Below are 25375 nucleotides of genomic sequence, written 5' to 3' on the forward strand. Positions count from 1 at the left end.
AATTTGAGTAAGTGTTTAAAGCTTACGGCCACACCAGCTTGACAACGCCCAATCTCATCTGACCTTGGAAGCTAAGCAAGTTTGGGCCTGGATAGTACTGAGGTGGGACCCTACCTAGGAATACCAGGTGCTGTAAGCTTTTATTGCATCACTTTAATTTACTTTCAAGCTGACATGCTCAAATGTGAAGTGCAGTGATTAATAAAAAAAACTATCTGTTAGCACCTGGGAATAGCAGATGCTGTAAGTTTTTTTTGCATCACTTTCATTTACTCTCCAACTCACGTGCCTAAATGTGAAGTGCAGTGATTCATCAAAAACTATCTGTTAGCAACTTGGACTACGAGATGCTGTAAGCTTCTCTCGCATCAATTTAATTTACTGTCAAGATGACATGCTAGGATGTGAAATGCAGTGATTAATTAAAAAAACTATCTGTTAGCACCTGGGAATAGCAGATGCTGTAAGTTTTTGTTGCATCACTTTACTTTAATCTGCAACTGACAAGCTTGTATGTGAAGTGTACAGATTAAATAGAAATATTTTAGTACCAGGGAATAGCAGGTGCTGTAAGATTGTATTGCATCCCTTTAATTTATGTTCAAGCTATCATGTTCAAATTTGAAGTGCAGTGAATAATTAACTTAAACTATCTGTTAGCACCTGGGAACAGCAGATGCTGTAAGTTTTTTTTGCATCACTTTCATTTACTCTCCAACTCACATGCCTGAATGTGAAGTGCAGTGATTCATCAAAAAACTATATGTTAGCACCTTGGACTACGAGATGCTGTAAGCTTCTCTTGCATCACTTTAATTTACTGTCAAGATGACATGCTAGGATGTGAAATGCAGTGATTAATTAAAAAAACTATCTGTTAGCACCTGGGAATAGCAGATGCTGTAAGTTTTTGTTGCATCACTTTACTTTAATCTGCAACTGACAAGCTTGTATGTGAAGTGTACAGATTAAATAGAAAAATTTTAGTACCAGGGAATAGCAGGTGCTGTAAGATTGTTTGCATCCCTTTAATTTATGTTCAAGCTATCATGTTCAAATTTGAAGTGCAGTGAATAATTAGTGCCTCCGTATACCAGCTCCGTATTGTAAGCTTTTAATGCATCATTTAATTACATTCAAGATAACATTCTAGAATGTCAAGTGCAGGGATTAATAAAAAAAATTGTCAGATTGGTCTTTGATCATATTTGCTATGATTAGGCAATTTGAGTAAGTGTTTAAGGCTTACGGCCACACCAGCTTGAGAATGCCCAATCTCATCTGACCTTGGAAGCTAAGTAAGTTTGGGCCTGGATAGTACTGAGGTGGGACCCTACCTATGTATACCAGGTGCTGTAAGCTTTTCTTGCATCACTTTAATTTACTTTCAAGCTGACATGCTCAAATGTGAAGTGCAATGATTAATAAAAAAAGCTATCTGTTAGCACCTGGGAATAGCAGATGCTGTAAGTTTTTTTTGCATCACTTTCATTTACTCTCCAACTCACATGCCTGAATGTGAAGTGCAGTAAATCATCAAAAAACTGTCTGTTAGCACCTTGGACTACGAGATGCTGTAAGCTTCTCTTGCATCACTTTAATTTACTGTCAAGATGACATGCTAAGATGTGAAATGCAGTGATTAATTAAAAAAACTATCTGTTAGCACCTGGGAATAGCAGATGCTGTAAGTTTTTGTTGCATCACTTTACTTTAATCTGCAACTGACAAGCTTGTATGTGAAGTGTACAGATTAAATAGAAATATTTTAGTACCAGGGAATAGCAGGTGCTGTAAGATTGTATTGCATCCCTTTAATTTATGTTCAAGCTATCATGTTCAAATTTGAAGTGCAGTGAATAATTAACTTAAACTATCTGTTAGCACCTGGGAATAGCAGATGCTGTACGTTTTTTTTTGCATCACTTTCATTTACTCTCCAACTCACATGCCTGAATGTGAAGTGCAGTGATTCATCAAAAAACTGTCTGTTAGTGCCTCCGTATACCAGATGTTGTAAGCTTTTATTGCATCATTTAATTTACATTCAAGATACCATTCTAGAATGTCAAGTGCAGGGATTAATAAAAAAAATTGTCAGATTGGTCTTTGATCATATTTGCTATGATTAGGAAATTTGAGTAAGTGTTTAAAGCTTACGGCCACACCAGCTTGACAACGCCCAATCTCATCTGACCTTGGAAGCTAAGCAAGTTTGGGCCTGGATAGTACTGAGGTGGGACCCTACCTAGGAATACCAGGTGCTGTAAGCTTTTATTGCATCACTTTAATTTACTTTCAAGCTGACATGCTCAAATGTGAAGTGCAGTGATTAATAAAAAAAACTATCTGTTAGCACCTGGGAATAGCAGATGCTGTAAGTTTTTTTTGCATCACTTTCATTTACTCTCCAACTCACATGCCTGAATGTGAAGTGCAGTAAATCATCAAAAAACTGTCTGTTAGCACCTTGGACTACGAGATGCTGTAAGCTTCTCTTGCATCACTTTAATTTACTGTCAAGATGACATGCTAAGATGTGAAATGCAGTGATTAATTAAAAAAACTATCTGTTAGCACCTGGGAATAGCAGATGCTGTAAGTTTTTGTTGCATCACTTTACTTTAATCTGCAACTGACAAGCTTGTATGTGAAGTGTACAGATTAAATAGAAATATTTTAGTACCAGGGAATAGTTGGTGCTGTAAGATTGTATTGCATCCCTTTAATTTATGTTCAAGCTATCATGTTCAAATTTGAAGTGCAGTGAATAATTAACTTAAACTATCTGTTAGCACCTGGGAATAGCAGATGCTGTACGTTTTTTTTTGCATCACTTTCATTTACTCTCCAACTCACATGCCTGAATGTGAAGTGCAGTGATTCATCAAAAAACTGTCTGTTAGTGCCTCCGTATACCAGATGTTGTAAGCTTTTATTGCATCATTTAATTTACATTCAAGATACCATTCTAGAATGTCAAGTGCAGGGATTAATAAAAAAAATTGTCAGATTGGTCTTTGATCATATTTGCTATGATTAGGAAATTTGAGTAAGTGTTTAAAGCTTACGGCCACACCAGCTTGACAACGCCCAATCTCATCTGACCTTGGAAGCTAAGCAAGTTTGGGCCTGGATAGTACTGAGGTGGGACCCTACCTAGGAATACCAGGTGCTGTAAGCTTTTATTGCATCACTTTAATTTACTTTCAAGCTGACATGCTCAAATGTGAAGTGCAGTGATTAATAAAAAAAACTATCTGTTAGCACCTGGGAATAGCAGATGCTGTAAGTTTTTTTTGCATCACTTTCATTTACTCTCCAACTCACGTGCCTAAATGTGAAGTGCAGTGATTCATCAAAAACTATCTGTTAGCAACTTGGACTACGAGATGCTGTAAGCTTCTCTCGCATCAATTTAATTTACTGTCAAGATGACATGCTAGGATGTGAAATGCAGTGATTAATTAAAAAAACTATCTGTTAGCACCTGGGAATAGCAGATGCTGTAAGTTTTTGTTGCATCACTTTACTTTAATCTGCAACTGACAAGCTTGTATGTGAAGTGTACAGATTAAATAGAAATATTTTAGTACCAGGGAATAGCAGGTGCTGTAAGATTGTATTGCATCCCTTTAATTTATGTTCAAGCTATCATGTTCAAATTTGAAGTGCAGTGAATAATTAACTTAAACTATCTGTTAGCACCTGGGAACAGCAGATGCTGTAAGTTTTTTTTGCATCACTTTCATTTACTCTCCAACTCACATGCCTGAATGTGAAGTGCAGTGATTCATCAAAAAACTATATGTTAGCACCTTGGACTACGAGATGCTGTAAGCTTCTCTTGCATCACTTTAATTTACTGTCAAGATGACATGCTAGGATGTGAAATGCAGTGATTAATTAAAAAAACTATCTGTTAGCACCTGGGAATAGCAGATGCTGTAAGTTTTTGTTGCATCACTTTACTTTAATCTGCAACTGACAAGCTTGTATGTGAAGTGTACAGATTAAATAGAAAAATTTTAGTACCAGGGAATAGCAGGTGCTGTAAGATTGTTTGCATCCCTTTAATTTATGTTCAAGCTATCATGTTCAAATTTGAAGTGCAGTGAATAATTAGTGCCTCCGTATACCAGCTCCGTATTGTAAGCTTTTATTGCATCATTTAATTACATTCAAGATAACATTCTAGAATGTCAAGTGCAGGGATTAATAAAAAAAATTGTCAGATTGGTCTTTGATCATATTTGCTATGATTAGGCAATTTGAGTAAGAGTTTAAGGCTTACGGCCACACCAGCTTGAGAATGCCCAATCTCATCTAACCTTGGAAGCTAAGCAAGTTTGGGCCTGTATAGTACTGAGGTGGGACCCTACCTAGGAATACCAGGTGCTGTAAGCTTTTCTTGCATCACTATAATTTACTTTCAAGCTGACATGCTCAAATGTGAAGTGCAGTGATTAATAAAAAAAACTATCTGTTAGCACCTGGGAATAGCAGATGCTGTAAGTTTTTTTTGCATCACTTTCATTTACTCTCCAACTCACATGCCTGAATGTGAAGTGCAGTGATTCATCAAAAAACTGTCTGTTAGTGCCTCCGTATACCAGATGTTGTAAGCTTTTATTGCATCATTTAATTTACATTCAAGATAACATTCTAGAATGTCAATTGCAGGGATTAATAAAAAAAATTGTCAGATTGGTCTTTGATCATATTTGCTATGATTAGGCAATTTGAGTAAGTGTTTAAGGCTTACGGCCACACCAGCTTGAGAATGCCCAATCTCATCTGACCTTGGAAGCTAAGTAAGTTTGGGGCTGGATAGTACTGAGGTGGGACCCTACCTATGTATACCAGGTGCTGTAAGCTTTTCTTGCATCACTTTAATTTACTTTCAAGCTGACATGCTCAAATGTGAAGTGCAATGATTAATAAAAAAAACTATCTGTTAGCACCTGGGAATAGCAGATGCTGTAAGTTTTTTTTGCATCACTTTCATTTACTCTCCAACTCACATGCCTGAATGTGAAGTGCAGTAAATCATCAAAAAACTGTCTGTTAGCACCTTGGACTACGAGATGCTGTAAGCTTCTCTTGCATCACTTTAATTTACTGTCAAGATGACATGCTAAGATGTGAAATGCAGTGATTAATTAAAAAAACTATCTGTTAGCACCTGGGAATAGCAGATGCTGTAAGTTTTTGTTGCATCACTTTACTTTAATCTGCAACTGACAAGCTTGTATGTGAAGTGTACAGATTAAATAGAAATATTTTAGTACCAGGGAATAGCAGGTGCTGTAAGATTGTATTGCATCCCTTTAATTTATGTTCAAGCTATCATGTTCAAATTTGAAGTGCAGTGAATAATTAACTCAAACTATCTGTTAGCACCTGGGAATAGCAGATGCTGTACGTTTTTTTTGCATCACTTTCATTTACTCTCCAACTCACATGCCTGAATGTGAAGTGCAGTGATTCATCAAAAAACTGTCTGTTAGTGCCTCCGTATACCAGATGTTGTAAGCTTTTATTGCATCATTTAATTTACATTCAAGATAACATTCTAGAATGTCAAGTGCAGGGATTAATAAAAAAAATTGTCAGATTGGTCTTTGATCATATTTGCTATGATTAGGCAATTTGAGTAAGTGTTTAAGGCTTACGGCCACACCATCTTGAGAATGCCCAATCTCATCTGACCTTGGAAGCTAAGTAAGTTTGGGCCTGGATAGTACTGAGGTGGGACCCTACCTATGTATACCAGGTGCTGTAAGCTTTTCTTGCATCACTTTAATTTACTTTCAAGCTGACATGCTCAAATGTGAAGTGCAATGATTAATAAAAAAAACTATCTGTTAGCACCTGGGAATAGCAGATGCTGTAAGTTTTTTTTGCATCACTTTCATTTACTCTCCAACTCACATGCCTGAATGTGAAGTGCAGTAAATCATCAAAAAACTGTCTGTTAGCACCTTGGACTACGAGATGCTGTAAGCTTCTCTTGCATCACTTTAATTTACTGTCAAGATGACATGCTAAGATGTGAAATGCAGTGATTAATTAAAAAAACTATCTGTTAGCACCTGGGAATAGCAGATGCTGTAAGTTTTTGTTGCATCACTTTACTTTAATCTGCAACTGACAAGCTTGTATGTGAAGTGTACAGATTAAATAGAAATATTTTAGTACCAGGGAATAGCAGGTGCTGTAAGATTGTATTGCATCCCTTTAATTTATGTTCAAGCTATCATGTTCAAATTTGAAGTGCAGTGAATAATTAACTCAAACTATCTGTTAGCACCTGGGAATAGCAGATGCTGTACGTTTTTTTTGCATCACTTTCATTTACTCTCCAACTCGCATGCCTGAATGTGAAGTGCAGTGATTCATCAAAAAACTGTCTGTTAGTGCCTCCGTATACCAGATGTTGTAAGCTTTTATTGCATCATTTAATTTACATTCAAGATAACATTCTAGAATGTCAAGTGCAGGGATTAATAAAAAAAATTGTCAGATTGGTCTTTGATCATATTTGCTATGATTAGGCAATTTGAGTAAGTGTTTAAGGCTTACGGCCACACCAGCTTGAGAACGCCCAATCTCATCTGACCTTGGAAGCTAAGCAAGTTTGGGCCTGAATAGTACTGAGGTGGGACCCTACCTAGGAATACCAGGTGCTGTAAGCTTTTCTTGCATCACTTTAATTTACTTTCAAGCTGACATGCTCAAATGTGAAGTGCAGTGATTAATAAAAAAAACTATCTGTTAGCACCTGGGAATAGCAGATGCTGTAAGTTTTTTTTGCATCACTTTCATTTACTCTCCAACTCAAATGCCTGAATGTGAAGTGCAGTGATTCATCAAAAACTATCTGTTAGCACCTTGGACTACGAGATGCTGTAAGCTTCTCTTGAATCACTTTAATTTACTGTCAAGATGACATGCTAGGATGTGAAATGCAGTGATTAATTAAAAAAACTATCTGTTAGCACCTGGGAATAGCAGATGCTGTAAGTTTTTGTTGCATCACTTTACTTTAATCTGCAACTGACAAGCTTGTATGTGAAGTGTACAGATTAAATAGAAATATTTTAGTACCAGGGAATAGCAGGTGCTGTAAGATTGTATTGCATCCCTTTAATTTATGTTCAAGCTATCATGTTCAAATTTGAAGTGCAGTGAATAATTAACTCAAACTATCTGTTAGCACCTGGGTATAGCAGATGCTGTACGTTTTTTTTGCATCACTTTCATTTACTCTCCAACTCACATGCCTGAATGTGAAGTGCAGTGATTCATCAAAAAACTGTCTGTTAGTGCCTCCGTATACCAGATGTTGTAAGCTTTTATTGCATCATTTAATTTACATTCAAGATAACATTCTAGAATGTCAAGTGCAGGGATTAATAAAAAAAATTGTCAGATTGGTCTTTGATCATATTTGCTATGATTAGGAAATTTGAGTAAGTGTTTAAGGCTTATGGCCACACCAGCTTGAGAACGCTCAATCTTATCTGACCTTGGAAGCTAAGCAAGTTTGGGCCTGGATAGTACTGAGGTGGGACCCTACCTAGGAATACCAGGTGCTGTAAGCTTTTCTTGCATCACTTTAATTTACTTTCAAGCTGACATGCTCAAATGTGAAGTGCAGTGATTAATAAAAAAAACTATCTGTTAGCACCTGGGAATAGCAGATGCTGTAAGTTTTTTTTGCATCACTTTCATTTACTCTCCAACTCAAATGCCTGAATGTGAAGTGCAGTGATTCATCAAAAACTATCTGTTAGCACCTTGGACTACGAGATGCTGTAAGCTTCTCTTGAATCACTTTAATTTACTGTCAAGATGACATGCTAGGATGTGAAATGCAGTGATTAATTAAAAAAACTATCTGTTAGCACCTGGGAATAGCAGATGCTGTAAGTTTTTGTTGCATCACTTTACTTTAATCTGCAACTGACAAGCTTGTATGTGAAGTGTACAGATTAAATAGAAATATTTTAGTACCAGGGAATAGCAGGTGCAGTAAGATTGTATTGCATCCCTTTAATTTATGTTCAAGCTATCATGTTCAAATTTGAAGTGCAGTGAATAATTAGTGCCTCCGTATACCAGCTCCGTATTGTAAGCTTTTATTGCATCATTTAATTACATTCAAGATAACATTCTAGAATGTCAAGTGCAGGGATTAATAAAAAAAATTGTCAGATTGGTCTTTGATCATATTTGCTATGATTAGGCAATTTGAGTAAGAGTTTAAGGCTTACGGCCACACCAGCTTGAGAATGCCCAATCTCATCTAACCTTGGAAGCTAAGCAAGTTTGGGCCTGGATAGTACTGAGGTGGGACCCTACCTAGGAATACCAGGTGCTGTAAGCTTTTCTTGCATCACTATAATTTACTTTCAAGCTGACATGCTCAAATGTGAAGTGCAGTGATTAATAAAAAAAACTATCTGTTAGCACCTGGGAATAGCAGATGCTGTAAGTTTTTTTTGCATCACTTTCATTTACTCTCCAACTCACATGCCTGAATGTGAAGTGCAGTGATTCATCAAAAAACTGTCTGTTAGTGCCTCCGTATACCAGATGTTGTAAGCTTTTATTGCATCATTTAATTTACATTCAAGATAACATTCTAGAATGTCAATTGCAGGGATTAATAAAAAAAATTGTCAGATTGGTCTTTGATCATATTTGCTATGATTAGGCAATTTGAGTAAGTGTTTAAGGCTTACGGCCACACCAGCTTGAGAATGCCCAATCTCATCTGACCTTGGAAGCTAAGTAAGTTTGGGCCTGGATAGTACTGAGGTGGGACCCTACCTATGTATACCAGGTGCTGTAAGCTTTTCTTGCATCACTTTAATTTACTTTCAAGCTGACATGCTCAAATGTGAAGTTCAATGATTAATAAAAAAAACTATCTGTTAGCACCTGGGAATAGCAGATGCTGTAAGTTTTTTTTGCATCACTTTCATTTACTCTCCAACTCACATGCCTGAATGTGAAGTGCAGTAAATCATCAAAAAACTGTCTGTTAGCACCTTGGACTACGAGATGCTGTAAGCTTCTCTTGCATCACTTTAATTTACTGTCAAGATGACATGCTAAGATGTGAAATGCAGTGATTAATTAAAAAAACTATCTGTTAGCACCTGGGAATAGCAGATGCTGTAAGTTTTTGTTGCATCACTTTACTTTAATCTGCAACTGACAAGCTTGTATGTGAAGTGTACAGATTAAATAGAAATATTTTAGTACCAGGGAATAGCAGGTGCTGTAAGATTGTATTGCATCCCTTTAATTTATGTTCAAGCTATCATGTTCAAATTTGAAGTGCAGTGAATAATTAACTCAAACTATCTGTTAGCACCTGGGAATAGCAGATGCTGTACGTTTTTTTTGCATCACTTTCATTTACTCTCCAACTCACATGCCTGAATGTGAAGTGCAGTGATTCATCAAAAAACTGTCTGTTAGTGCCTCCGTATACCAGATGTTGTAAGCTTTTATTGCATCATTTAATTTACATTCAAGATAACATTCTAGAATGTCAATTGCAGGGATTAATAAAAAAAATTGTCAGATTGGTCTTTGATCATATTTGCTATGATTAGGCAATTTGAGTAAGTGTTTAAGGCTTACGGCCACACCAGCTTGAGAATGCCCAATCTCATCTGACCTTGGAAGCTAAGTAAGTTTGGGCCTGGATAGTACTGAGGTGGGACCCTACCTATGTATACCAGGTGCTGTAAGCTTTTCTTGCATCACTTTAATTTACTTTCAAGCTGACATGCTCAAATGTGAAGTGCAATGATTAATAAAAAAAACTATCTGTTAGCACCTGGGAATAGCAGATGCTGTAAGTTTTTTTTGCATCACTTTCATTTACTCTCCAACTCACATGCCTGAATGTGAAGTGCAGTAAATCATCAAAAAACTGTCTGTTAGCACCTTGGACTACGAGATGCTGTAAGCTTCTCTTGCATCACTTTAATTTACTGTCAAGATGACATGCTAAGATGTGAAATGCAGTGATTAATTAAAAAAACTATCTGTTAGCACCTGGGAATAGCAGATGCTGTAAGTTTTTGTTGCATCACTTTACTTTAATCTGCAACTGACAAGCTTGTATGTGAAGTGTACAGATTAAATAGAAATATTTTAGTACCAGGGAATAGCAGGTGCTGTAAGATTGTATTGCATCCCTTTAATTTATGTTCAAGCTATCATGTTCAAATTTGAAGTGCAGTGAATAATTAACTCAAACTATCTGTTAGCACCTGGGAATAGCAGATGCTGTACGTTTTTTTTGCATCACTTTCATTTACTCTCCAACTCGCATGCCTGAATGTGAAGTGCAGTGATTCATCAAAAAACTGTCTGTTAGTGCCTCCGTATACCAGATGTTGTAAGCTTTTATTGCATCATTTAATTTACATTCAAGATAACATTCTAGAATGTCAAGTGCAGGGATTAATAAAAAAAATTGTCAGATTGGTCTTTGATCATATTTGCTATGATTAGGCAATTTGAGTAAGTGTTTAAGGCTTACGGCCACACCAGCTTGAGAACGCCCAATCTCATCTGACCTTGGAAGCTAAGCAAGTTTGGGCCTGAATAGTACTGAGGTGGGACCCTACCTAGGAATACCAGGTGCTGTAAGCTTTTCTTGCATCACTTTAATTTACTTTCAAGCTGACATGCTCAAATGTGAAGTGCAGTGATTAATAAAAAAAACTATCTGTTAGCACCTGGGAATAGCAGATGCTGTAAGTTTTTTTTGCATCACTTTCATTTACTCTCCAACTCAAATGCCTGAATGTGAAGTGCAGTGATTCATCAAAAACTATCTGTTAGCACCTTGGACTACGAGATGCTGTAAGCTTCTCTTGAATCACTTTAATTTACTGTCAAGATGACATGCTAGGATGTGAAATGCAGTGATTAATTAAAAAAACTATCTGTTAGCACCTGGGAATAGCAGATGCTGTAAGTTTTTGTTGCATCACTTTACTTTAATCTGCAACTGACAAGCTTGTATGTGAAGTGTACAGATTAAATAGAAATATTTTAGTACCAGGGAATAGCAGGTGCTGTAAGATTGTATTGCATCCCTTTAATTTATGTTCAAGCTATCATGTTCAAATTTGAAGTGCAGTGAATAATTAACTCAAACTATCTGTTAGCACCTGGGTATAGCAGATGCTGTACGTTTTTTTTGCATCACTTTCATTTACTCTCCAACTCACATGCCTGAATGTGAAGTGCAGTGATTCATCAAAAAACTGTCTGTTAGTGCCTCCGTATACCAGATGTTGTAAGCTTTTATTGCATCATTTAATTTACATTCAAGATAACATTCTAGAATGTCAAGTGCAGGGATTAATAAAAAAAATTGTCAGATTGGTCTTTGATCATATTTGCTATGATTAGGAAATTTGAGTAAGTGTTTAAGGCTTATGGCCACACCAGCTTGAGAACGCTCAATCTTATCTGACCTTGGAAGCTAAGCAAGTTTGGGCCTGGATAGTACTGAGGTGGGACCCTACCTAGGAATACCAGGTGCTGTAAGCTTTTCTTGCATCACTTTAATTTACTTTCAAGCTGACATGCTCAAATGTGAAGTGCAGTGATTAATAAAAAAAACTATCTGTTAGCACCTGGGAATAGCAGATGCTGTAAGTTTTTTTTGCATCACTTTCATTTACTCTCCAACTCAAATGCCTGAATGTGAAGTGCAGTGATTCATCAAAAACTATCTGTTAGCACCTTGGACTACGAGATGCTGTAAGCTTCTCTTGAATCACTTTAATTTACTGTCAAGATGACATGCTAGGATGTGAAATGCAGTGATTAATTAAAAAAACTATCTGTTAGCACCTGGGAATAGCAGATGCTGTAAGTTTTTGTTGCATCACTTTACTTTAATCTGCAACTGACAAGCTTGTATGTGAAGTGTACAGATTAAATAGAAATATTTTAGTACCAGGGAATAGCAGGTGCTGTAAGATTGTATTGCATCCCTTTAATTTATGTTCAAGCTATCATGTTCAAATTTGAAGTGCAGTGAATAATTAACTCAAACTATCTGTTAGCACCTGGGAATAGCAGATGCTGTACGTTTTTTTTGCATCACTTTCATTTACTCTCCAACTCACATGCCTGAATGTGAAATGCAGTGATTCATCAAAAAACTGTCTGTTAGTGCCTCCGTATACCAGATGTTGTAAGCTTTTATTGCATCATTTAATTTACATTCAAGATAACATTCTAGAATGTCAAGTGCAGGGATTAATAAAAAAAATTGTCAGATTGGTCTTTGATCATATTTGCTATGATTAGGAAATTTGAGTAAGTCTTTAAGGCTTTTGGCCACACCAGCTTGAGAACGCTCAATCTCATCTGACATTGGAAGCTAAGCAAGTTTGGGCCTGGATAGTACTGAGGTGGGACCCTACCTAGGAATACCAGGTGCTGTAAGCTTTTCTTGCATCACTTTAATTTACTTTCAAGCTGACATGCTCAAATGTGAAGTGCAGTGATTAATAAAAAAAACTATCTGTTAGCACCTGGGAATAGCAGATGCTGTAAGTTTTTTTGGCATCACTTTCATTTACTCTCCAACTCACATGCCTGAATGTGAAGTGCAGTGATTCATCAAAAACTATCTGTTAGCACCTTGGACTACGAGATGCTGTAAGCTTCTCTTGAATCACTTTAATTTACTGTCAAGATGACATGCTAGGATGTGAAATGCAGTGATTAATTAAAAAAACTATCTGTTAGCACCTGGGAATAGCAGATGCTGTAAGTTTTTGTTGCATCACTTTACTTTAATCTGCAACTGACAAGCTTGTATGTGAAGTGTACAGATTAAATAGAAATATTTTAGTACCAGGGAATAGCAGGTGCTGTAAGATTGTATTGCATCCCTTTAATTTATGTTCAAGCTATCATGTTCAAATTTGAAGTGCAGTGAATAATTAACTCAAACTATCTGTTAGCACCTGGGAATAGCAGATGCTGTACGTTTTTTTTGCATCACTTTCATTTACTCTCCAACTCACATGCCTGAATGTGAAGTGCAGTGATTCATCAAAAAACTGTCTGTTAGTGCCTCCGTATACCAGATGTTGTAAGCTTTTATTGCATCATTTAATTTACATTCAAGATAACATTCTAGAATGTCAAGTGCAGGGATTAATAAAAAAAATTGTCAGATTGGTCTTTGATCATATTTGCTATGATTAGGAAATTTGAGTAAGTGTTTAAGGCTTATGGCCACACCAGCTTGAGAAAGCTCAATCTTATCTGACCTTGGAAGCTAAGCAAGTTTGGGCCTGGATAGTACTGAGGTGGGACCCTACCTAGGAATACCAGGTGCTGTAAGCTTTTCTTGCATCACTTTAATTTACTTTCAAGCTGACATGCTCAAATGTGAAGTGCAGTGATTAATAAAAAAAACTATCTGTTAGCACCTGGGAATAGCAGATGCTGTAAGTTTTTTTTGCATCACTTTCATTTACTCTCCAACTCACATGCCTGAATGTGAAGTGCAGTGATTCATCAAAAACTATCTGTTAGCACCTTGGACTACGAGATGCTGTAAGCTTCTCTTGAATCACTTTAATTTACTGTCAAGATGACATGCTAGGATGTGAAATGCAGTGATTAATTAAAAAAACTATCTGTTAGCACCTGGGAATAGCAGATGCTGTAAGTTTTTGTTGCATCACTTTACTTTAATCTGCAACTGACAAGCTTGTATGTGAAGTGTACAGATTAAATAGAAATATTTTAGTACCAGGGAATAGCAGGTGCTGTAAGATTGTATTGCATCCCTTTAATTTATGTTCAAGCTATCATGTTCAAATTTGAAGTGCAGTGAATAATTAACTCAAACTATCTGTTAGCACCTGGGAATAGCAGATGCTGTACGTTTTTTTTGCATCACTTTCATTTACTCTCCAACTCACATGCCTGAATGTGAAATGCAGTGATTCATCAAAAAACTGTCTGTTAGTGCCTCCGTATACCAGATGTTGTAAGCTTTTATTGCATCATTTAATTTACATTCAAGATAACATTCTAGAATGTCAAGTGCAGGGATTAATAAAAAAAATTGTCAGATTGGTCTTTGATCATATTTGCTATGATTAGGAAATTTGAGTAAGTCTTTAAGGCTTTTGGCCACACCAGCTTGAGAACGCTCAATCTCATCTGACATTGGAAGCTAAGCAAGTTTGGGCCTGGATAGTACTGAGGTGGGACCCTACCTAGGAATACCAGGTGCTGTAAGCTTTTCTTGCATCACTTTAATTTACTTTCAAGCTGACATGCTCAAATGTGAAGTGCAGTGATTAATAAAAAAAACTATCTGTTAGCACCTGGGAATAGCAGATGCTGTAAGTTTTTTTGGCATCACTTTCATTTACTCTCCAACTCACATGCCTGAATGTGAAGTGCAGTGATTCATCAAAAACTATCTGTTAGCACCTTGGACTACGAGATGCTGTAAGCTTCTCTTGAATCACTTTAATTTACTGTCAAGATGACATGCTAGGATGTGAAATGCAGTGATTAATTAAAAAAACTATCTGTTAGCACCTGGGAATAGCAGATGCTGTAAGTTTTTGTTGCATCACTTTACTTTAATCTGCAACTGACAAGCTTGTATGTGAAGTGTACAGATTAAATAGAAATATTTTAGTACCAGGGAATAGCAGGTGCTGTAAGATTGTATTGCATCCCTTTAATTTATGTTCAAGCTATCATGTTCAAATTTGAAGTGCAGTGAATAATTAACTCAAACTATCTGTTAGCACCTGGGAATAGCAGATGCTGTACGTTTTTTTTGCATCACTTTCATTTACTCTCCAACTCACATGCCTGAATGTGAAGTGCAGTGATTCATCAAAAAACTGTCTGTTAGTGCCTCCGTATACCAGATGTTGTAAGCTTTTATTGCATAATTTAATTTACATTCAAGATAACATTCTAGAATGTCAAGTGCAGGGATTAATAAAAAAAATTGTCAGATTGGTCTTTGATCATATTTGCTATGATTAGGAAATTTGAGTAATTGTTTAAGGCTTACGGCCACACCAGCTTGAGAACGCTCAATCTTATCTGACCTTGGAAGCTAAGCAAGTTTGGGCCTGGATAGTACTGAGGTGGGACCCTACCTAGGAATACCAGGTGCTGTAAGCTTTTCTTGCATCACTTTAATTTACTTTCAAGCTGACATGCTCAAATGTGAAGTGCAGTGATTAATAAAAAAAACTATCTGTTAGCACCTGGGAATAGCAGATGCTGTAAGTTTTTTTTGCATCACTTTCATTTACTCTCCAACTCACATGCCTGAATGTGAAGTGCAGTGATTCATCAAAAACTATCTGTTAGCACCTTGGACTACGAGATGCTGTAAGCTTCTCTTGAATCACTTTAATTTACTGTCAAGATGACATGCTAGGATGTGAAATGCAGTGATTAATTAAAAAAACTATCTGTTAGCACCTGGGAATAGCAGATGCTGTAAGTTTTTGTTGCATCACTTTACTTTAATCTGCAACTGACAAGCTTGTATGTGAAGTGTACAGATTAAATAGAAATATTTTAGTACCAGGGAATAGCAGGTGCTGTAAGATTGTATTGCATCCCTTTAATTTATGTTCAAGCTATCATGTTCAAATTTGAAGTGCAGTGAATAATTAACTCAAACTATCTGTTAGCACCTGGGAATAGCAGATGCTGTACGTTTTTTTTGCATCACTTTCATTTACTCTCCAACTCACATGCCTGAATGTGAAATGCAGTGATTCATCAAAAAACTGTCTGTTAGTGCCTCCGTATACCAGATGTTGTAAGCTTTTATTGCATCATTTAATTTACATTCAAGATAACATTCTAGAATGTCAAGTGCAGGGATTAATAAAAAAAATTGTCAGATTGGTCTTTGATCATATTTGCTATGATTAGGAAATTTGAGTAAGTCTTTAAGGCTTTTGGCCACACCAGCTTGAGAACGCTCAATCTCATCTGACGTTGGAAGCTAAGCAAGTTTGGGCCTGGATAGTACTGAGGTGGGACCCTACCTAGGAATACCAGGTGCTGTAAGCTTTTCTTGCATCACTTTAATTTACTTTCAAGCTGACATGCTCAAATGTGAAGTGCAGTGATTAATAAAAAAAACTATCTGTTAGCACCTGGGAATAGCAGATGCTGTAAGTTTTTTTGGCATCACTTTCATTTACTCTCCAACTCACATGCCTGAATGTGAAGTGCAGTGATTCATCAAAAACTATCTGTTAGCACCTTGGACTACGAGATGCTGTAAGCTTCTCTTCAATCACTTTAATTTACTGTCAAGATGACATGCTAGGATGTGAAATGCAGTGATTAATTAAAAAAACTATCTGTTAGCACCTGGGAATAGCAGATGCTGTAAGTTTTTGTTGCATCACTTTACTTTAATCTGCAACTGACAAGCTTGTATGTGAAGTGTACAGATTAAATAGAAATATTTTAGTACCAGGGAATAGCAGGTGCTGTAAGATTGTATTGCATCCCTTTAATTTATGTTCAAGCTATCATGTTCAAATTTGAAGTGCAGTGAATAATTAACTCAAACTATCTGTTAGCACCTGGGAATAGCAGATGCTGTACGTTTTTTTTGCATCACTTTCATTTACTCTCCAACTCACATGCCTGAATGTGAAGTGCAGTGATTCATCAAAAAACTGTCTGTTAGTGCCTCCGTATACCAGATGTTGTAAGCTTTTATTGCATCATTTAATTTACATTCAAGATAACATTCTAGAATGTCAAGTGCAGGGATTAATAAAAAAAATTGTCAGATTGGTCTTTGATCATATTTGCTATGATTAGGCAATTTGAGTAAGTGTTTAAGGCTTACGGCCACACCAGCTTGAGAATGCCCAATCTCATCTGACCTTGGAAGCTAAGTAAGTTTGGGCCTGGATAGTACTGAGGTGGGACCCTACCTATGTATACCAGGTGCTGTAAGCTTTTCTTGCATCACTTTAATTTACTTTCAAGCTGACATGCTCAAATGTGAAGTGCAATGATTAATAAAAAAAACTATCTGTTAGCACCTGGGAATAGCAGATGCTGTAAGTTTTTTTTGCATCACTTTCATTTACTCTCCAACTCACATGCCTGAATGTGAAGTGCAGTAAATCATCAAAAAACTGTCTGTTAGCACCTTGGACTACGAGATGCTGTAAGCTTCTCTTGCATCACTTTAATTTACTGTCAAGATGACATGCTAGGATGTGAAATGCAGTGATTAATTAAAAAAACTATCTGTTAGCACCTGGGAATAGCAGATGCTGTAAGTTTTTGTTGCATCACTTTACTTTAATCTGCAACTGACAAGCTTGTATGTGAAGTGTACAGATTAAATAGAAATATTTTAGTACCAGGGAATAGCAGGTGCTGTAAGATTGTATTGCATCCCTTTAATTTATGTTCAAGCTATCATGTTCAAATTTGAAGTGCAGTGAATAATTAACTCAAACTATCTGTTAGCACCTGGGAATAGCAGATGCTGTACATTTTTTTTGCATCACTTTCATTTACTCTCCAACTCGCATGCCTGAATGTGAAGTGCAGTGATTCATCAAAAAACTGTCTATTAGTGCCTCCGTATACCAGATGTTGTAAGCTTTTATTGCATCATTTAATTTACATTCAAGATAACATTCTAGAATGTCAAGTGCAGGGATTAATAAAAAAAATTGTCAGATTGGTCTTTGATCATATTTGCTATGATTAGGCAATTTGAGTAAGTGTTTAATGCTTACGGCCACACCAGCTTGAGAATGCCCAATCTCATCTGACCTTGGAAGCTAAGTAAGTTTGGGCCTGGATAGTACTGAGGTGGGACCCTACCTATGTATACCAGGTGCTGTAAGCTTTTCTTGCATCACTTTAATTTACTTTCAAGCTGACATGCTCAAATGTGAAGTGCAATGATTAATAAAAAAAACTATCTGTTAGCACCTGGGAATAGCAGATGCTGTAAGTTTTTTTTGCATCACTTTCATTTACTCTCCAACTCACATGCCTGAATGTGAAGTGCAGTAAATCATCAAAAAACTGTCTGTTAGCACCTTGGACTACGAGATGCTGTAAGCTTCTCTTGCATCACTTTAATTTACTGTCAAGATGACATGCTAGGATGTGAAATGCAGTGATTAATTAAAAAAACTATCTGTTAGCACCTGGGAATAGCAGATGCTGTAAGTTTTTTTTGCATCACTTTACTTTAATCTGCAACTGACAAGCTTGTATGTGAAGTGTGCAGATTAAATAGAAATATTTTAGTACCAGGGAATAGCAGGTGCTGTAAGATTGTATTGCATCCCTTTAATTTATGTTCAAGCTATCATGTTCAAATTTGAAGTGCAGTGAATAATTAACTCAAACTATCTGTTAGCACCTGGGAATAGCAGATGCTGTACGTTTTTTTTGCATCACTTTCATTTACTCTCCAACTCGCATGCCTCAATGTGAAGTGCAGTGATTCATCAAAAAACTGTCTGTTAGTGCCTCCGTATACCAGATGTTGTAAGCTTTTATTGCATCATTTAATTTACATTCAAGATAACATTCTAGAATGTCAAGTGCAGGGATTAATAAAAAAAATTGTCAGATTGGTCTTTGATCATATTTGCTATGATTAGGAAATTTGAGTAAGTGTTTAAGGCTTATGGCCACACCAGCTTGAGAACGCTCAATCTTATCTGACCTTGGAAGCTAAGCAAGTTTGGGCCTGGATAGTACTGAGGTGGGACCCTACCTAGGAATACCAGGTGCTGTAAGCTTTTCTTGCATCACTTTAATTTACTTTCAAGCTGACATGCTCAAATGTGAAATGCAGTGATTAATAAAAAAAACTATCTGTTAGCACCTGGGAATAGCAGATGCTGTAAGTTTTTTTTGCATCACTTTCATTTACTCTCCAACTCAAATGCCTGAATGTGAAGTGCAGTGATTCATCAAAAACTATCTGTTAGCACCTTGGACTACGAGATGCTGTAAGCTTCTCTTGAATCACTTTAATTTACTGTCAAGATGACATGCTAGGATGTGAAATGCAGTGATTAATTAAAAAAACTATCTGTTAGCACCTGGGAATAGCAGATGCTGTAAGTTTTTGTTGCATCACTTTACTTTAATCTGCAACTGACAAGCTTGTATGTGAAGTGTACAGATTAAATAGAAATATTTTAGTACCAGGGAATAGCAGGTGCTGTAAGATTGTATTGCATCCCTTTAATTTATGTTCAAGCTATCATGTTCAAATTTGAAGTGCAGTGAATAATTAACTCAAACTATCTGTTAGCACCTGGGAATATCAGATGCTGTACGTTTTTTTTGCATCACTTTCATTTACTCTCCAACTCACATGCCTGAATGTGAAGTGCAGTGATTCATCAAAAAACTGTCTGTTAGTGCCTCCGTATACCAGATGTTGTAAGCTTTTATTGCATCATTTAATTTACATTCAAGATAACATTCTAGAATGTCAAGTGCAGGGATTAATAAAAAAAATTGTCAGATTGGTCTTTGATCATATTTGCTATGATTAGGAAATTTGAGTAAGTGTTTAAGGCTTATGGCCACACCAGCTTGAGAACGCTCAATCTTATCTGACCTTGGAAGCTAAGCAAGTTTGGGCCTGGATAGTACTGAGGTGGGACCCTACCTAGGAATACCAGGTGCTGTAAGCTTTTCTTGCATCACTTTAATTTACTTTCAAGCTGACATGCTCAAATGTGAAGTGCAGTGATTAATAAAAAAAACTATCTGTTAGCACCTGGGAATAGCAGATGCTGTAAGTTTTTTTTGCATCACTTTCATTTACTCTCCAACTCAAATGCCTGAATGTGAAGTGCAGTGATTCATCAAAAACTATCTGTTAGCACCTTGGACTACGAGATGCTGTAAGCTTCTCTTGAATCACTTTAATTTACTGTCAAGATGACATGCTAGGATGTGAAATGCAGTGATTAATTAAAAAAACTATCTGTTAGCACCTGGGAATAGCAGATGCTGTAAGTTTTTGTTGCATCACTTTATTTTAATCTGCAACTGACAAGCTTGTATGTGAAGTGTACAGATTAAATAGAAATATTTTAGTACCAGGGAATAGCAGGTGCTGTAAGATTGTATTGCATCCCTTTAATTTATGTTCAAGCTATCATGTTCAAATTTGAAGTGCAGTGAATAATTAACTCAAACTATCTGTTAGCACCTGGGAATAGCAGATGCTGTACATTTTTTTTGCATCACTTTCATTTACTCTCCAACTCGCATGCCTGAATGTGAAGTGCAGTGATTCATCAAAAAACTGTCTGTTAGTGCCTCCGTATACCAGATGTTGTAAGCTTTTATTGCATCATTTAATTTACATTCAAGATAACATTCTAGAATGTCAAGTGCAGGGATTAATAAAAAAAATTGTCAGATTGGTCTTTGATCATATTTGCTATGATTAGGCAATTTGAGTAAGTGTTTAATGCTTACGGCCACACCAGCTTGAGAATGCCCAATCTCATCTGACCTTGGAAGCTAAGTAAGTTTGGGCCTGGATAGTACTGAGGTGGGACCCTACCTATGTATACCAGGTGCTGTAAGCTTTTCTTGCATCACTTTAATTTACTTTCAAGCTGACATGCTCAAATGTGAAGTGCAATGATTAATAAAAAAAACTATCTGTTAGCACCTGGGAATAGCAGATGCTGTAAGTTTTTTTTGCATCACTTTCATTTACTCTCCAACTCACATGCCTGAATGTGAAGTGCAGTAAATCATCAAAAAACTGTCTGTTAGCACCTTGGACTACGAGATGCTGTAAGCTTCTCTTGCATCACTTTAATTTACTGTCAAGATGACATGCTAAGATGTGAAATGCAGTGATTAATTAAAAAAACTATCTGTTAGCACCTGGGAATAGCAGATGCTGTAAGTTTTTGTTGCATCACTTTACTTTAATCTGCAACTGACAAGCTTGTATGTGAAGTGTACAGATTAAATAGAAATATTTTAGTACCAGGGAATAGCAGGTGCTGTAAGATTGTATTGCATCCCTTTAATTTATGTTCAAGCTATCATGTTCAAATTTGAAGTGCAGTGAATAATTAACTCAAACTATCTGTTAGCACCTGGGAATAGCAGATGCTGTACGTTTTTTTTGCATCACTTTCATTTACTCTCCAACTCGCATGCCTGAATGTGAAGTGCAGTGATTCATCAAAAAACTGTCTGTTAGTGCCTCCGTATACCAGATGTTGTAAGCTTTTATTGCATCATTTAATTTACATTCAAGATAACATTCTAGAATGTCAAGTGCAGGGATTAATAAAAAAAATTGTCAGATTGGTCTTTGATCATATTTGCTATGATTAGGCAATTTGAGTAAGTGTTTAAGGCTTACGGCCACACCAGCTTGAGAACGCCCAATCTCATCTGACCTTGGAAGCTAAGCAAGTTTGGGCCTGAATAGTACTGAGGTGGGACCCTACCTAGGAATACCAGGTGCTGTAAGCTTTTCTTGCATCACTTTAATTTACTTTCAAGCTGACATGCTCAAATGTGAAGTGCAGTGATTAATAAAAAAAACTATCTGTTAGCACCTGGGAATAGCAGATGCTGTAAGTTTTTTTTGCATCACTTTCATTTACTCTCCAACTCACATGCCTGAATGTGAAGTGCAGTAAATCATCAAAAAACTGTCTGTTAGCACCTTGGACTACGAGATGCTGTAAGCTTCTCTTGCATCACTTTAATTTACTGTCAAGATGACATGCTAAGATGTGAAATGCAGTGATTAATTAAAAAAACTATCTGTTAGCACCTGGGAATAGCAGATGCTGTAAGTTTTTGTTGCATCACTTTACTTTAATCTGCAACTGACAAGCTTGTATGTGAAGTGTACAGATTAAATAGAAATATTTTAGTACCAGGGAATAGCAGGTGCTGTAAGATTGTATTGCATCCCTTTAATTTATGTTCAAGCTATCATGTTCAAATTTGAAGTGCAGTGAATAATTAACTCAAACTATCTGTTAGCACCTGGGAATAGCAGATGCTGTACGTTTTTTTTGCATCACTTTCATTTACTCTCCAACTCGCATGCCTGAATGTGAAGTGCAGTGATTCATCAAAAAACTGTCTGTTAGTGCCTCCGTATACCAGATGTTGTAAGCTTTTATTGCATCATTTAATTTACATTCAAGATAACATTCTAGAATGTCAAGTGCAGGGATTAATAAAAAAAATTGTCAGATTGGTCTTTGATCATATTTGCTATGATTAGGCAATTTGAGTAAGTGTTTAAGGCTTACGGCCACACCAGCTTGAGAACGCCCAATCTCATCTGACCTTGGAAGCTAAGCAAGTTTGGGCCTGAATAGTACTGAGGTGGGACCCTACCTAGGAATACCAGGTGCTGTAAGCTTTTCTTGCATCACTTTAATTTACTTTCAAGCTGACATGCTCAAATGTGAAGTGCAGTGATTAATAAAAAAAACTATCTGTTAGCACCTGGGAATAGCAGATGCTGTAAGTTTTTTTTGCATCACTTTCATTTACTCTCCAACTCAAATGCCTGAATGTGAAGTGCAGTGATTCATCAAAAACTATCTGTTAGCACCTTGGACTACGAGATGCTGTAAGCTTCTCTTGAATCACTTTAATTTACTGTCAAGATGACATGCTAGGATGTGAAATGCAGTGATTAATTAAAAAAACTATCTGTTAGCACCTGGGAATAGCAGATGCTGTAAGTTTTTGTTGCATCACTTTACTTTAATCTGCAACTGACAAGCTTGTATGTGAAGTGTACAGATTAAATAGAAATATTTTAGTACCAGGGAATAGCAGGTGCTGTAAGATTGTATTGCATCCCTTTAATTTATGTTCAAGCTATCATGTTCAAATTTGAAGTGCAGTGAATAATTAACTCAAACTATCTGTTAGCACCTGGGAATATCAGATGCTGTACGTTTTTTTTGCATCACTTTCATTTACTCTCCAACTCACATGCCTGAATGTGAAGTGCAGTGATTCATCAAAAAACTGTCTGTTAGTGCCTCCGTATACCAGATGTTGTAAGCTTTTATTGCATCATTTAATTTACATTCAAGATAACATTCTAGAATGTCAAGTGCAGGGATTAATAAAAAAAATTGTCAGATTGGTCTTTGATCATATTTGCTATGATTAGGAAATTTGAGTAAGTGTTTAAGGCTTATGGCCACACCAGCTTGAGAACGCTCAATCTTATCTGACCTTGGAAGCTAAGCAAGTTTGGGCCTGGATAGTACTGAGGTGGGACCCTACCTAGGAATACCAGGTGCTGTAAGCTTTTCTTGCATCACTTTAATTTACTTTCAAGCTGACATGCTCAAATGTGAAGTGCAGTGATTAATAAAAAAAACTATCTGTTAGCACCTGGGAATAGCAGATGCTGTAAGTTTTTTTTGCATCACTTTCATTTACTCTCCAACTCAAATGCCTGAATGTGAAGTGCAGTGATTCATCAAAAACTATCTGTTAGCACCTTGGACTACGAGATGCTGTAAGCTTCTCTTGAATCACTTTAATTTACTGTCAAGATGACATGCTAGGATGTGAAATGCAGTGATTAATTAAAAAAACTATCTGTTAGCACCTGGGAATAGCAGATGCTGTAAGTTTTTGTTGCATCACTTTATTTTAATCTGCAACTGACAAGCTTGTATGTGAAGTGTACAGATTAAATAGAAATATTTTAGTACCAGGGAATAGCAGGTGCTGTAAGATTGTATTGCATCCCTTTAATTTATGTTCAAGCTATCATGTTCAAATTTGAAGTGCAGTGAATAATTAACTCAAACTATCTGTTAGCACCTGGGAATAGCAGATGCTGTACATTTTTTTTGCATCACTTTCATTTACTCTCCAACTCGCATGCCTGAATGTGAAGTGCAGTGATTCATCAAAAAACTGTCTGTTAGTGCCTCCGTATACCAGATGTTGTAAGCTTTTATTGCATCATTTAATTTACATTCAAGATAACATTCTAGAATGTCAAGTGCAGGGATTAATAAAAAAAATTGTCAGATTGGTCTTTGATCATATTTGCTATGATTAGGCAATTTGAGTAAGTGTTTAATGCTTACGGCCACACCAGCTTGAGAATGCCCAATCTCATCTGACCTTGGAAGCTAAGTAAGTTTGGGCCTGGATAGTACTGAGGTGGGACCCTACCTATGTATACCAGGTGCTGTAAGCTTTTCTTGCATCACTTTAATTTACTTTCAAGCTGACATGCTCAAATGTGAAGTGCAATGATTAATAAAAAAAACTATCTGTTAGCACCTGGGAATAGCAGATGCTGTAAGTTTTTTTTGCATCACTTTCATTTACTCTCCAACTCACATGCCTGAATGTGAAGTGCAGTAAATCATCAAAAAACTGTCTGTTAGCACCTTGGACTACGAGATGCTGTAAGCTTCTCTTGCATCACTTTAATTTACTGTCAAGATGACATGCTAAGATGTGAAATGCAGTGATTAATTAAAAAAACTATCTGTTAGCACCTGGGAATAGCAGATGCTGTAAGTTTTTGTTGCATCACTTTACTTTAATCTGCAACTGACAAGCTTGTATGTGAAGTGTACAGATTAAATAGAAATATTTTAGTACCAGGGAATAGCAGGTGCTGTAAGATTGTATTGCATCCCTTTAATTTATGTTCAAGCTATCATGTTCAAATTTGAAGTGCAGTGAATAATTAACTCAAACTATCTGTTAGCACCTGGGAATAGCAGATGCTGTACGTTTTTTTTGCATCACTTTCATTTACTCTCCAACTCGCATGCCTGAATGTGAAGTGCAGTGATTCATCAAAAAACTGTCTGTTAGTGCCTCCGTATACCAGATGTTGTAAGCTTTTATTGCATCATTTAATTTACATTCAAGATAACATTCTAGAATGTCAAGTGCAGGGATTAATAAAAAAAATTGTCAGATTGGTCTTTGATCATATTTGCTATGATTAGGCAATTTGAGTAAGTGTTTAAGGCTTACGGCCACACCAGCTTGAGAACGCCCAATCTCATCTGACCTTGGAAGCTAAGCAAGTTTGGGCCTGAATAGTACTGAGGTGGGACCCTACCTAGGAATACCAGGTGCTGTAAGCTTTTCTTGCATCACTTTAATTTACTTTCAAGCTGACATGCTCAAATGTGAAGTGCAGTGATTAATAAAAAAAACTATCTGTTAGCACCTGGGAATAGCAGATGCTGTAAGTTTTTTTTGCATCACTTTCATTTACTCTCCAACT

The 25375-nt window shown here is 36.6% G+C and overlaps 3 non-coding genes and 26 pseudogenes across 3 annotated transcripts; all 29 read left to right on the plus strand.

Moving 5' to 3' along the window:
* The first annotated feature begins 20 nt into the window (after positions 1 to 20).
* LOC145647210 (5S ribosomal RNA) lies at positions 21 to 139 on the plus strand. Its single transcript, XR_014116297.1, has one exon. It is a non-coding gene; the product is annotated as a 5S ribosomal RNA (ribosomal RNA).
* A 1104-nt stretch (positions 140 to 1243) lies between these two features.
* LOC145650909 (5S ribosomal RNA) lies at positions 1244 to 1362 on the plus strand (annotated as a pseudogene).
* Positions 1363 to 2154: 792 nt separating this feature from the next.
* LOC145647222 (5S ribosomal RNA) lies at positions 2155 to 2273 on the plus strand. Its single transcript, XR_014116299.1, has one exon. It is a non-coding gene; the product is annotated as a 5S ribosomal RNA (ribosomal RNA).
* A 792-nt stretch (positions 2274 to 3065) lies between these two features.
* On the plus strand, positions 3066 to 3184 carry LOC145647234 (5S ribosomal RNA). Its single transcript, XR_014116301.1, has one exon. It is a non-coding gene; the product is annotated as a 5S ribosomal RNA (ribosomal RNA).
* Positions 3185 to 4288: 1104 nt separating this feature from the next.
* Positions 4289 to 4407, plus strand: LOC145650550 (5S ribosomal RNA; annotated as a pseudogene).
* A 352-nt stretch (positions 4408 to 4759) lies between these two features.
* On the plus strand, positions 4760 to 4878 carry LOC145645151 (5S ribosomal RNA; annotated as a pseudogene).
* Positions 4879 to 5669: 791 nt separating this feature from the next.
* Positions 5670 to 5788, plus strand: LOC145643985 (5S ribosomal RNA; annotated as a pseudogene).
* A 791-nt stretch (positions 5789 to 6579) lies between these two features.
* LOC145646843 (5S ribosomal RNA) lies at positions 6580 to 6698 on the plus strand (annotated as a pseudogene).
* Positions 6699 to 7488: 790 nt separating this feature from the next.
* Positions 7489 to 7607, plus strand: LOC145649942 (5S ribosomal RNA; annotated as a pseudogene).
* Positions 7608 to 8273: 666 nt separating this feature from the next.
* LOC145649789 (5S ribosomal RNA) lies at positions 8274 to 8392 on the plus strand (annotated as a pseudogene).
* Positions 8393 to 8744: 352 nt separating this feature from the next.
* On the plus strand, positions 8745 to 8863 carry LOC145650910 (5S ribosomal RNA; annotated as a pseudogene).
* A 791-nt stretch (positions 8864 to 9654) lies between these two features.
* On the plus strand, positions 9655 to 9773 carry LOC145650911 (5S ribosomal RNA; annotated as a pseudogene).
* A 791-nt stretch (positions 9774 to 10564) lies between these two features.
* LOC145646845 (5S ribosomal RNA) lies at positions 10565 to 10683 on the plus strand (annotated as a pseudogene).
* Positions 10684 to 11473: 790 nt separating this feature from the next.
* On the plus strand, positions 11474 to 11592 carry LOC145649943 (5S ribosomal RNA; annotated as a pseudogene).
* Positions 11593 to 12382: 790 nt separating this feature from the next.
* LOC145650861 (5S ribosomal RNA) lies at positions 12383 to 12501 on the plus strand (annotated as a pseudogene).
* A 790-nt stretch (positions 12502 to 13291) lies between these two features.
* On the plus strand, positions 13292 to 13410 carry LOC145643744 (5S ribosomal RNA; annotated as a pseudogene).
* Positions 13411 to 14200: 790 nt separating this feature from the next.
* Positions 14201 to 14319, plus strand: LOC145650862 (5S ribosomal RNA; annotated as a pseudogene).
* Positions 14320 to 15109: 790 nt separating this feature from the next.
* On the plus strand, positions 15110 to 15228 carry LOC145649545 (5S ribosomal RNA; annotated as a pseudogene).
* Positions 15229 to 16018: 790 nt separating this feature from the next.
* LOC145643818 (5S ribosomal RNA) lies at positions 16019 to 16137 on the plus strand (annotated as a pseudogene).
* A 790-nt stretch (positions 16138 to 16927) lies between these two features.
* LOC145650912 (5S ribosomal RNA) lies at positions 16928 to 17046 on the plus strand (annotated as a pseudogene).
* A 791-nt stretch (positions 17047 to 17837) lies between these two features.
* Positions 17838 to 17956, plus strand: LOC145650914 (5S ribosomal RNA; annotated as a pseudogene).
* A 791-nt stretch (positions 17957 to 18747) lies between these two features.
* LOC145649944 (5S ribosomal RNA) lies at positions 18748 to 18866 on the plus strand (annotated as a pseudogene).
* Positions 18867 to 19656: 790 nt separating this feature from the next.
* On the plus strand, positions 19657 to 19775 carry LOC145649945 (5S ribosomal RNA; annotated as a pseudogene).
* A 790-nt stretch (positions 19776 to 20565) lies between these two features.
* Positions 20566 to 20684, plus strand: LOC145650915 (5S ribosomal RNA; annotated as a pseudogene).
* A 791-nt stretch (positions 20685 to 21475) lies between these two features.
* On the plus strand, positions 21476 to 21594 carry LOC145646846 (5S ribosomal RNA; annotated as a pseudogene).
* A 791-nt stretch (positions 21595 to 22385) lies between these two features.
* LOC145646847 (5S ribosomal RNA) lies at positions 22386 to 22504 on the plus strand (annotated as a pseudogene).
* Positions 22505 to 23294: 790 nt separating this feature from the next.
* LOC145649946 (5S ribosomal RNA) lies at positions 23295 to 23413 on the plus strand (annotated as a pseudogene).
* Positions 23414 to 24203: 790 nt separating this feature from the next.
* On the plus strand, positions 24204 to 24322 carry LOC145650916 (5S ribosomal RNA; annotated as a pseudogene).
* A 791-nt stretch (positions 24323 to 25113) lies between these two features.
* LOC145646848 (5S ribosomal RNA) lies at positions 25114 to 25232 on the plus strand (annotated as a pseudogene).
* The last annotated feature ends 143 nt before the right edge of the window (positions 25233 to 25375 follow it).

This window comes from Electrophorus electricus, chromosome 13 (assembly GCF_041902795.1).
Source record: "Electrophorus electricus isolate QZ-2024a chromosome 13, ASM4190279v1, whole genome shotgun sequence".
Classification (NCBI taxonomy): Eukaryota; Metazoa; Chordata; class Actinopteri; order Gymnotiformes; family Gymnotidae; genus Electrophorus; species Electrophorus electricus.